The following is a 12,624-nucleotide window of genomic DNA, read 5'->3' as shown; positions in this document are numbered from 1 at the left end:
ATAGGTCAGAACACAAAACACTGGTTGTTGCACCGCTGTCCACTAAAAAGGGAATTTTACTTCCATTTATAATAAGTGGCAGCAGAGGTGAATCTTTACTATGACGGGTGAGTTGAATAAAGGCTGGGATACCCTCCTCCGGGCCCCGTCAGTGCGCGGGGTCTTTGGAATCTTCCCTGACTGCGGGGTTGGTTCTGTCTGTCAAAGCGTCTGGAGTTCTGATAGTTATGAGTGGGTGCAGGTTTCTTTACATCAAAACATCCTGCAGCCTCTTTCTCATATAAATGTTTTTCTTTTTAAAATCTATCGTACTATCAGAAGTCCAGGAAGAGACATTTTGCTTAACAGAAACTATGACAGAAGGTAGAAGGTTGTTAATGAAGGTGGAAATGAGTAAGCTTTCTGAGTTAAGCAAAGGTAAGCCAGCGTCATCTGTCCAGCAGTCCTTAAACCTTTTCCAAAACTCAGTAACAGACTCCGAAGGTTTCTGTTTACAAGCTACAGCGACAGGCAAAAAAGCACAGGCAAAGGAGCACGGGTTTTAAAGACTTCCTTCATATGTGTATAGCTGCGTCCTTTGCAAGCTTTGCGCAAATAAGATATACAGCCATCGAGGGTAATAGTGGGCTTGGGACAGTGTTTTACTATTATCTAAACTCTGGGTTACTGGTGCGTTAGGGATAGAGCTAGTGGACGCATTTTCTAGCAGTGGAGCTGGAGGCGATCCCATCTGGTGTGAAAGGGTTACTGCTGCCAAGAGATCTGTGTCCTCAAGCGCAGGATACATTGGAATGCAAGGGGGAGGCGAGAGGGATTTCAAAGATTTACAGTTTCTCACTTCTGTGCTGTTGGGAACTGACATTTTTTTTTAATCCTCCATATAGAAAGGGTAATTACTGCCTTCCCGTAGGAATGGGTCCTGTCCTGCTTTCTCTGTCTACCCTGCTAAATTATCCACCCAGGGGTTAACTAAGTAATACTCTGAGGTAGAGTTGCGGGCGACATACATCTTGCATGTCTCACCAGGGAGGGGCGGGGAATATGTAGTTTTTTTTACTCTGACTAGAGCCCATTGTCAGACAGTAATATAAATCAACAGTACAACTTTAAAAGAAAATATCTAAAATTTACAACACTCTACTATACATGCATCAGCTAACCAGTTAATTAGTCATTGACAATATCACAATATTATCTGTATAGTGAGAACATGAAATCTTTTGACGTGTACGATACTTACCATTCGTACAAGATGTCAGAAAAATACAGCGTTTTAAACAGGAAGCAGGAAAAGTGTTTGAGTAAAGATATCTGGCAGACGAAAACTTACCAGCCGTCTGATCAAATATAAGAACTTATCTCACTACAAACATACAAGAATATATAGACGATCAAATCGAGGTATTCTCTACGTTACGTATAGACTCCCAGGTCTATTTTAAGTATCCCAGATACTAACGTCACGTTATGTATAGACTCCCAGGTCTATTTTAAGTATCCCAGATACTAACGTCTTTGGAGAGTTGCGCTTGGACCCCTGGTCCCTTCTCAGACATATCTTTAAGTCCGAGACATTAAAGATGTTTGGTCACGTGTTCCCAGAACACTGACACGGATTCAGCTTCAGTGTATGACCGCAATCCCGTATGGCAAAGACAGACAATAAATTCTCTATCTTACCATTCGGGGACGATCACTGAATCGCGGACAGAGCCCCCACTTGAAAGGATTGCCCCTATATTCTTTAACCCTCGATGTGATGGCCTCTCAGACGTCTGTGAGTGTAAACCTTTAGCCACAAGGAACATGCACAACACAAGCAGTAAAGATTCACACTGTTTATTGTTCGTTTAACAAAAGTATATAAAAGAAAGGATTTAGGGCGTGTATATCCCAAGTCAATAACTAATTGGACAGAACACAAAAAGGGGCTAACATAACATGATTGGCTAGGAACTGCCGCAGTGGAAGGATATGCATATATGGGCAAGTTTGTATTTCAAATAGGGAGGTTGTTCACACGGTATAAAAAAAGATAAGAGACAAGGACAGTAGCAAGGAATGTGCTGGAACATTAAGTTCTATAACACAAGCAATTCTATGACATTGAAGCAGAGACGAGCTTTAACCCTTTCAGGGTATAATCCAAAATCTGGGACTCTCCCCTTTCAGTAAACACTGGCAGCTTGTCTCTATTCTGCCCAGAACCAGAGATATCAACCTTCCAGCAGCTGGTCCCTGCTCCAGCTATACATGCCTAATATGCAGTTTTATATTGTCATTGGTGAATTGCTCTGGCTCCTAAACTCTGATCCCAATGTCCCCAGAACCTCTTAAAAGGTGGGGCTCTCTAGTTTTTTTTATCCCATTTAAAGCTAAGAAACATATTTTCAGAAACTTGAGATATCTGCAGTCAAGCAATCTGCCCTCCCACCGGAAAATTATAAATATTAAGCCCACTCCACTATCCACTCCTCTCCTGCATATTAAACACCCCCTACCACCCTGGATGTCATGTACCGGGGCTTCTTCATTCAGCCCAATGCCCCCTTGTACAGTTTAGCCCCATCTGTGCAGTAAAGGAGAAATTAGCAGAAATTACTGCTCCAGGTCCTACATGCTGTGCGGAAGATAGAACACCCCCTACCGCCCACGGGACATCAAACCTGCCACTGATAGCATCCCTCAGCCCTTCCTCTGAAGGATGGGTAGGGGGCCCAGCGCATTGCTGTGTCCAGGGGCCTACACTACTGTTGAGACAGCACTGGCTGGCACTGGGTATGGGGTAGCTCCCTGCAGCAGATGCAGTTGACTCCGCCCAGCTCTGTGACTCCGCCCAGCATTACGGGCACAGAGTCACAGACTAAGGCAAATATATAGGATATATATATATATATATATATATATATAATTTTGACATATGAAAGACTGTGCTAATGAAATGATAGACGCTGATTGGTTTGTTTGGGCAACTTCTCCACTTTAGTGTTGAATAAATACAATTTTCCAATTTGTTTTTTCAAGGATCAGTAGGAGCGGAGTAAGTTCCCTAGACTTCTGGAGAGGTTAATAAATATACACATATTATAAATAATAATGATATTAGGTGTCATTGAGGCTACTGTATTAACAAAAATTGACAAACAGGCACCAACAGAGAAACAACATGTTCTCTTTGTTCACTCTGAGTCCTAATTGAATTGACCTTTAGCAAAGGACTGATTGTGAATAAATGCAGGAATTAATTAATGTAATGTAAATGAATGCACAGTTGATGGTGCACTGCCACCTGCCCCCCCCCCCCCCCCCCTCCTAGCTGGTATTACAGTGCATCCTCACCTGATGAAGTTGACAGTGTTGATGGTGCACTGCCAACTGTCTCCTCTAGCTGGTATGCGCTGCATCCTCACCTGTTGCAGTTGCCAGTGTTGATGCTGCACTGCCACCTGTAGTCTATAGCTGGTATTGCGGGGCATCCTCACCTGTTGCAGTTGCCAGTGTTGATGCTGCACTGCCACCTGTGGTCTATAGCTGGTATTGTGGGGCATCCTCACCTGTTGCAGTTGCCAGTGTTGATGCTGCACTGCCACCTGTAGTCTATAGCTGGTATTGTGGGGCATCCTCACCTGTTGCAGTTGCCAGTGTTGATGCTGCACTGCCACCTGTAGTCTATAGCTGGTATTGCGGGGCATCCTTAGCTGGTATTGCGGGGCATCCTCACCTGTTGCAGTTGCCAGTGTTGATGCTGCACTGCCACCTGTAGTCTATAGCTGGTATTGTGGGGCATCCTCACCTGTTGCAGTTGCCAGTGTTGATGCTGCACTGCCACCTGTAGTCTATAGCTGGTATTGTGGGGCATCCTCACCTGCAGCAGTTGCCAGTGTTGATGCTGCACTGCCACCTGTCGTCTGTAGCTGGTATTGAGCTGCATCCTCACCTGCATCAGTTGCCAGTGTTGATGCTGCACTGCCACCTGTGGTCTATAGCTGGTATTGCGGGGCATCCTCACCTGCAGCAGTTGCCAGTGTTGATGCTGCACTGCCACCTGTAGTCTATAGCTGGTATTGTGGGGCATCCTCACCTGCAGCAGTTGCCAGTGTTGATGCTGCACTGCCACCTGTCGTCTGTAGCTGGTATTGAGCTGCATCCTCACCTGCATCAGTTGCCAGTGTTGATGCTGCACTGCCACCTGTGGTCTATAGCTGGTATTGCTGGGCATCCTCACCTGCATCAGTCCTGTAGTCTATAGCTGGTATTGCGGGGCATCCTCACCTGCAGCAGTTGCCAGTGTTGATGCTGCACTGCCACCTGTAGTCTATAGCTGGTATTGCGGGGCATCCTCACCTGCAGCAGTTGCCAGTGTTGATGCTGCACTGCCACCTGTGGTCTATAGCTGGTATTGCTGGGCATCCTCACCTGTTGCAGTTGCCAGTGTTGATGCTGCCCTGCCACCTGTAGTCTATAGCTGGTATTGTGGGGCATCCTCACCTGCAGCAGTTGCCAGTGTTGATGCTGCACTGCCACCTGTAGTCTATAGCTGGTATTGCGGGGCATCCTTAGCTGGTATTGCGGGGCATCCTCACCTGTTGCAGTTGCCAGTGTTGATGCTGCACTGCCACCTGTAGTCTATAGCTGGTATTGTGGGGCATCCTCACCTGTTGCAGTTGCCAGTGTTGATGCTGCACTGCCACCTGTAGTCTATAGCTGGTATTGTGGGGCATCCTCACCTGCAGCAGTTGCCAGTGTTGATGCTGCACTGCCACCTGTCGTCTGTAGCTGGTATTGAGCTGCATCCTCACCTGCATCAGTTGCCAGTGTTGATGCTGCACTGCCACCTGTGGTCTATAGCTGGTATTGCGGGGCATCCTCACCTGCAGCAGTTGCCAGTGTTGATGCTGCACTGCCACCTGTAGTCTATAGCTGGTATTGTGGGGCATCCTCACCTGCAGCAGTTGCCAGTGTTGATGCTGCACTGCCACCTGTAGTCTATAGCTGGTATTGTGGGGCATCCTCACCTGCAGCAGTTGCCAGTGTTGATGCTGCACTGCCACCTGTCGTCTGTAGCTGGTATTGAGCTGCATCCTCACCTGCATCAGTTGCCAGTGTTGATGCTGCACTGCCACCTGTGGTCTATAGCTGGTATTGCTGGGCATCCTCACCTGCATCAGTCCTGTAGTCTATAGCTGGTATTGCGGGGCATCCTCACCTGCAGCAGTTGCCAGTGTTGATGCTGCACTGCCACCTGTAGTCTATAGCTGGTATTGCGGGGCATCCTCACCTGCAGCAGTTGCCAGTGTTGATGCTGCACTGCCACCTGTGGTCTATAGCTGGTATTGCTGGGCATCCTCACCTGTTGCAGTTGCCAGTGTTGATGCTGCCCTGCCACCTGTAGTCTATAGCTGGTATTGTGGGGCATCCTCACCTGCAGCAGTTGCCAGTGTTGATGCTGCACTGCCACCTGTCGTCTGTAGCTGGTATTGCAGGGCACACTCGCATAAATTGCAAGGTGATTAATTGTAAGTGATTGCTACCACAAATATGTATTAAATTGTCACCAGCAGATATCGGATGATCACCATCGATGGTGCCATCTGTGCTTTGCATTGATTGCAACAACCCATCGACTGGGAAACATTGATGGCTAAAATTATCGTTGGAAAGCAATGTTTGGGGACCAGGCTGGCGGTGGGCCAGTCAGGGAAAAGGATGCTGCATCTAAGCGGCATGCGATTGGGAGCTCTGTGCCCCCCATGGCGGGTAAAAATATTCAGAGGTGAACGTTACTACAGCAGCTACTGCCTGGCTGCTGCGCCAATCTGCTGCCGTGCTCCCAAAGATGCCCCATCAGATATTGCACCAGCCATATGGAGGCGCAGACCTCCTGGCCTTGGCTACAGAGCTGCGATGGTTTATCTGAGTAGACTCAGGCTCCCTCAGACAGCCGATGGTTGCGCAGAGTAATCCGATGCGGCTTCTTAGGGGGCAGCGGCGGATCACAGAAGCCGGCAGGGGGCCTCTATGTACACAAGGCACCTCCTGCTGCATTTGCATATTTACACATTAATGCTGCATCCAAAGCTTCATCTACTGTCATTACTGCGTCCGTCTCTGAAGCAGGCCCTGGAGTTGCTAGCCATCAATGGAGGATGACTAGCCCTCCTTTGTAGCGGGCAGTGCTGTAGAATCTGGGCACTAGAGGCACTAGTAGACCTTAGCGCTGTCCCAGAGTCTAGTGCACATGAGTAGGTCTCCAGGAAAATGGCGCAGCGGCCTGAGGCACCCCAAAGCATAATCTCTGATTAGTGCCAGGTATCGGGCTAATAAAATAGCCCCCAGAGAATCAATTAGCTGTGGTAAATTACCGTCGCTAATTGAATGCCCCCCTTAGTGTGCATACAGGTTAGAGTCATTAGCAAAAATAAATAAAATAAATTAATTAAAATAAAACAACGTAAAATAGAATATTTCTGTTTAAGTGTAAAGCAGATCTCTGTCTCAGGTATAAAATAAATTGCTAAAACACGTGCACAAAAATATAATCCCCAGCAGAGTGTAGTTGGTGAATTTGCAACCAGACAACTACAAGCAGTGGGAGCAAATCACCACTTGTCTATGATCAACAGTATATAACACAGCTGTCTCACACATATATACAGTACGGGATCCAGTCACCATACCGACGCCAGAATCCCGACGATGCTCAGAAGACCGACGCCGGGATTCCGACATGGATCACTATGCTGCTGCATGAATCCCGACTGCTGGGATATCAATCGTAAGTATTACGAGCCGGGTTAGGGTCAGGCTGCGTTGGGGGGGTGGAGGGGGTCAGGCTGCGAGGGAGGGGGGAGGGTCGAGCCGTCACTCCATCCTGCAATCCCGATTTGAGGCCTTGGGAGGTGAAATTCCAATAGGTGTTTGCAGTATTTGTCTAATGGCAAAAAAGCGCTGCGGAATATGTATGAGCTATATAAATAACTGGTAATAAATAAAAAATGACCTGAATATATGGAACTAGATGGGATAACATGTAACCCCGCTTCAGCAAGGACAAGTCACTTTGACGTATACTCAAAGAAATAGAAGAAAAAGACACCATGAAGGCTGTAATGAGAAAAGATGCAATGATGTAAGCTTACTAGGCTCAATAGGGAGGAGTGAGGAAGAATATACATTATGTCCTGTAGGCTCCATTCAGCGATAAGTGAAAGTGCACCATCAATGCTCCATTATCCTGTACTATCGGGTTTTCATAGAAATGATACTGTAGATGTGGAAATAACAGTCGTATCTAAGGATTCAGTATAAAGGGGGTAATTCAGAGCTGATCGCAGCAGCAAATTTGTTAGCAGTTGGACAAAACCGTGTGCACTGCAGGTAGGGCAGATGTAACATGTGCAGAGAGAGTTAGATTTGGGTGGGTTATATTGTTTCTGTGCAGGGTAAATACTGGCTGCTTTAGTTTTACACTGCAATTTAGATTTCAGTTTGAACACACCCCACCCAGATTTAACTCTCTCTGCACATGTTACATCTGCCCCACCTGCACTGCACATGGTTTTGCCAAACTACTAAAAAAAATTGCTGCTGCGATCAGGTCTGAATTAGGCCCAATATCCCAATGGACGGGATGCCGGTAGTCAGAATACAGACAGCAGCATCCCAACCATCAAAATCTCAACAGCTTCCTGGAAAGTACCGTAACCCTCCCCTGCCACCTGCACCCTACCGTGACCCTTCCTTGTTGGTACCTAACCCTAACCCTCCCTTCCCCGCTGCCTAAACCTAACTCTCCCTCCCCGGAACCTAAGCATACCTTTTCCATCCCTGCACCCTAACCCCCCTTCTAATGCCTAAACCTAACCTGGAGTTACAATCCCAGGAGGGGGTGTATCAAACCCTGGAGAGAAACTAAGGGGTCTATTTACTAAGCACTTGATGGAGATAAAGTCGCTGCAGATAAAGTACCAGCCAATCGGCTCCTAACTGCCATGTCACAGGCTGGGTTTAAAGTCCGTTGACTTTATCTCCATCCAAGGCTTAGTAAATAGACCCCTAAGGGGGAATTCAGTTACCCTCAAAAACATTTTAAGCGATAAAAACGGACTTCTACCGCGATTTTATGCCCGATGTTCACTATCGGACAATTCAATTGTAACCCATTTTTTTTCACCCGAAAAATGACCCGTTTTTGACAACAAATAAGATCCTGGATAAATTCCCGGACATCTGTGTGTTCACGGCCGCGATCGTGAAAACGAGCTCTTATCTGGGATTTTTTTTTCTGGTACCTGCAGTGGTCCTGAAAACAAAAAACAAAGCCCCGCTAGCCGGTAGCATTTCGGGGATGATTAAATTCCCCCGGGGGATCAATTAGCCAGCTGTAAATTACCGCAGGCAACTGAAGTGGAGAGAGATAAAACGTTGGCGCCTATGCTACCTCGCCATAGAATGTTTAGGGCATATACTGTACCAGTGGTAATATTAGAATGTTTTTGTGCAGCGTTTAAGCTCTTGTGAAAGTAATTATTATGATCTGAATCTGATCACAACTCTTCAGTTCACAAAGAGATTCAGGGAGGCTGGGATTCTGATATAAATGTGCTTTAATCTCTCTGTAATACACAATAGTGGATTTTTAAAAACACATTCAGTTATCTAAAAAAACGAGATTTATGGTAAGAACTTACTGTTGTTAAATCTCTTTCTGCGAGTTACACTGGGCTCCACAGGGAATGACATTGGGGTGTAGAGTAGGCACCAACAGGCTAAAAGCTTTGACTGTTCCCAGAATGCATAGCGCCGCCTCCTCTATAACCCCGCCTCCGTGCACAGGAGCTTAGTTTTTGTTAACCAGTCCAATGCAGTAGCAGGTAAAAGAGACGACAACCGTTAGTAAGCCACATACACCACATTCTCACGACAGGAGAAAATGTCAGAGACTAATGCCATACCAACCCAAAGAAGCCAAGTGCATCAGGGTGGGCGCCTTGTGGAGCCCAGTGTACCTCGCAGAAAGAGATTTAACATTGGTAAGTTCTTACCATAAATCTCGTTTTCTGCTGCGGGGTACACTGGGCTCCACAGGGAATGACATCAGGGATCTCCTAAAGCAGTTCCTCATGGGAGGGGACGCACTGTAGCGGGCACAAGAACCCGGCATCCAAAGGAAGCATCCTGGGAGGCGGAAGTATCGAAGGCATAGAACCTGATGAATGTGTTCACTGAGGACCACATAGCCGCCTTGCACAATTGTTCAAGGGTCGCACCACGGCGGGCCACCCAAGAAGGTCCAACAGACCGAGTAGAATGGGCCTTGATTGTAGCAGGATCTGGAAGGCCAGCCTGTACATAAGTATGTGCAATCACCATTCTAATCCATCTGGCCAGGGTCTGTTTGTGAGCAGGCAAGCCACGTTTGTGAAAACCAAACAGTACAAAGAGAGAATCAGACTTCCTAAGGGATGCAGTTCTCTTCACATAGATACAGAGAGCCCGTACCACATCCAAAGACCGCTCTTTGGAAGACAAGCCAGGAGAGGCAAAGGCCGGAACCACGATCTCCTGATTAAGGTGGAAGGAAGACACCACCTTAGGTACGTACCCGGGACGTGTTCTAAGAACCGCCCGGTCACGGTGAAAAATCAGATATGGGGACCTACAAGACAAGGCACCCAGATCCGACACCCGTCTGGCAGAGGCAATAGCCAGCAGAAACAATACCTTGTGAGTAAGCCAATTAAGGTCTGTAGATTCAAGAGGCTCAAACGGAGACCCTTGCAACGCCTCCAGAACCACCGACAAGTCCCAAGGAGCCACAGGCGGGACATAAGGAGGTTGAATCCGCAAAGTGTGTGAGTGAACGTATGAACATCAGGTAAAGTCGCAATTTTTCTCTGAAACCAAACCGACAAGGCAGAAATCTGAACCTTGATGGAGGCCAGACGAAGGCCCAAGTCCAGGCCTTGTTGTAGAAAGGCCAAAAGTTTGGCTGTACTAAACTTTTAAGCGTCATGATTATTAGTGGCGCACCAAGCAAAGTAAGAATTCCAGGCCCTATGCTAAATCAGAGCAGAAGCCGGTTTCGGGCCTTCAACATGGTTTGAATGACCGCCTCAGAAAATCCTTTGGTCCTCAGTACGGAAGCTTCAAGAGCCACGCCATCAAAGCCAACCAGGCTAAATCCTGATACACACAGGTGCCCTGAACGAGGAGATCCGGGCGCTATGAAAGTAGAAGGGGACGCTCTATCGAGAGACCCTGAAGGTCTGAGAACCAATGCTGTCTGGGCCATGCGGGAGCGATCAGAAGTAGGATTCCTCCTTCTTGCTTGAACTTTCTTATTACTCTGGGTAGGAGTGACACCGGAGGGAACACATATGGCAGCTGAAAGTTCCATGGAATTGCCAGTGCGTCCACGAACGCTGCTTGAGGATCCCTTGTCCTTGCTCCGAAGACCGAAACCTTGTGATTGTGTCGAGACGCCATCAGGTCCACATCTGGAAGGCCCCACTTGTCCACAAGTAGTTGAAACACTTCTGGATGGAGGCTCCACTCTCCGGCATGTACGTCCTGATGACTGAGAAAGCCCACTTCCCAGTTTAGGACCCCTGGAATGAATACCGCCGATATGGCTGGCAGATGGCGTTCCGTCCACTGAAGAATCCTTGATACTTCCCTCATTGCCATGCGGCTTCGAGTGCTGCCTTGATGATTGATGTACGCCACCGTGGTGGTGTTGTCCGACTGTACTTGAACAGGTCTGTTCTGTATTAAATGCTGGGCCAAGTTCAGTGAGTTGAACACCGCCCGCAGTTCCAGAATGTTTATTGGGAGGAGAGACCCCTCCCTGGTCCACCGACCCTGAAGGGAGTGTTGCTCCAACACCGCGCCCCAACTCCTCAGACTGGCATCCGTCGTCAGAAGGACCCAGTTGGAGATCCAGCTCAGTGACAGATGGACCTCCGGAGACAAGGAGATCATGTGAGACCTGATCCGGTGAGGCAGGCCGTCCCACTTGGCAAGCATCAATTTCTGTAGAGGGCGGGAATGAAATTGAGCGTACTCCACCATGTCGAAAGCCGACACCATGAAACCTAGCACTTGCATCGCCGAATGTATCGACACTTGCGGACGAGATAGGAAGCATCGAATCCTGTCCTGAAGTTTCAGGACTTTCTCCTGAGATAAGAACAACCGCTAGTTGAGAGTGTCCAACAACTCCCCCAGGTGCACCATGCTCTGAGTAGGGACCAGGGAAGATTTCTTCCAGTTGATGAGCCACCAGTGGGCATGCAGAAACTGTATAGTCAGATCCAGATGGCGTAGGATCAACAAGTTGTCCAGATACAGCAGGATCCTGACCCCTTGACGGCGGAGCACAGCCGTCATTACCACCATGACCTTGGTGAAGACCCGCGGAGCCATGGTCAAACCAAAAGGTAATGCCCGAAATTGGTAATGGAGGTTGCCAACCGCAAACCTCAGGTACTGCTGATGCGACATTGCAATGGGAATATGCAGGTAAGCATCCTGTATATCCAGGGAGACCATATAATCCCTAGGTTCCAAGGCCAGAACAATAGAGCGAAGAGTTTCCATACGAACAACACAAAATGAAAATTGGCGCTAGAAAACTGGATAATAAATTTATCACAATTTTAATAAATTGATTTAAAAATAGTACTGTTGCAACAGATTATTAAAACACAATATGTATGTTTGAATTAGGGCATATCTTAGCACTGCAGATAATGAAAAGTTCCATAAACTTTATATATTGCAAATTTTTGCCGGTACTCAAATGAAACAGTTCATCCCCAAAATGCCTCCACAGTCCAGGAACAAATGTAGGCGAATGGAATATTACCAACTGCTGTTGGAGGTGACCTTACGTAGCTTGGTTCAAGATGCTGCTTGGTCCAATTAAATGCTCAGGTCCATTCTTGCAGGTATCTAATTCGCAGATGAAAAGGTTCCAGGCTTTTAGTCTGAGGATGAAGAGACAGAGTCCAGCTATTCCACCGACGCGTTTCGCTGTTTCACACAGCTTTTTCAAGGTGATGTACTGCAGTGACTGAATGCCCTTTTTATAGCAGTGCTAATAGCCCATACATTACAGGTGTAACAAACTAAAATCATATTAAAAATCCTAATATTATAATTATAACCAGTTTTCATGTTTAGTGACAGACACTGAGACCATATTAGATAATCTAAATCATGATTTAATATTTACAAAGCCTTTAATTTAAAGTTGGTAGTAAAAAAGCCGGTTCATGATCACATGATCGCGGGACCCGCTTCCTGTATATGGAACGCAACTCTGCTCCCATTCATTTACATCATGGTCACGTGACCGGAACCCGGCCAAACCTCCGACGAGCCCGGCGTCTTGTTGCCAAGAGACAGACCGCAAGAAGTGACCTGTTCCGGTCACATGACCAAAAGCCGGACGACACGTGAACAGTCACATGGAGTTCTAACATTTGTGAGCATTTCCATGTCACATGTTCGTCCGGGCCAATGAAAACCACATAGGATTTCACCTCGATATTTTTAACAATCAAATGACCGACAGTTTCTACAACAATTGCTCACATATTTTTCTTCATAAAATATGAA

This window comes from Pseudophryne corroboree, chromosome 8 (genome assembly GCF_028390025.1).
Source record: "Pseudophryne corroboree isolate aPseCor3 chromosome 8, aPseCor3.hap2, whole genome shotgun sequence".
In the NCBI taxonomy this organism is placed as follows: Eukaryota; Metazoa; Chordata; class Amphibia; order Anura; family Myobatrachidae; genus Pseudophryne; species Pseudophryne corroboree.
This window is presented reverse-complemented; position numbering follows the sequence as displayed.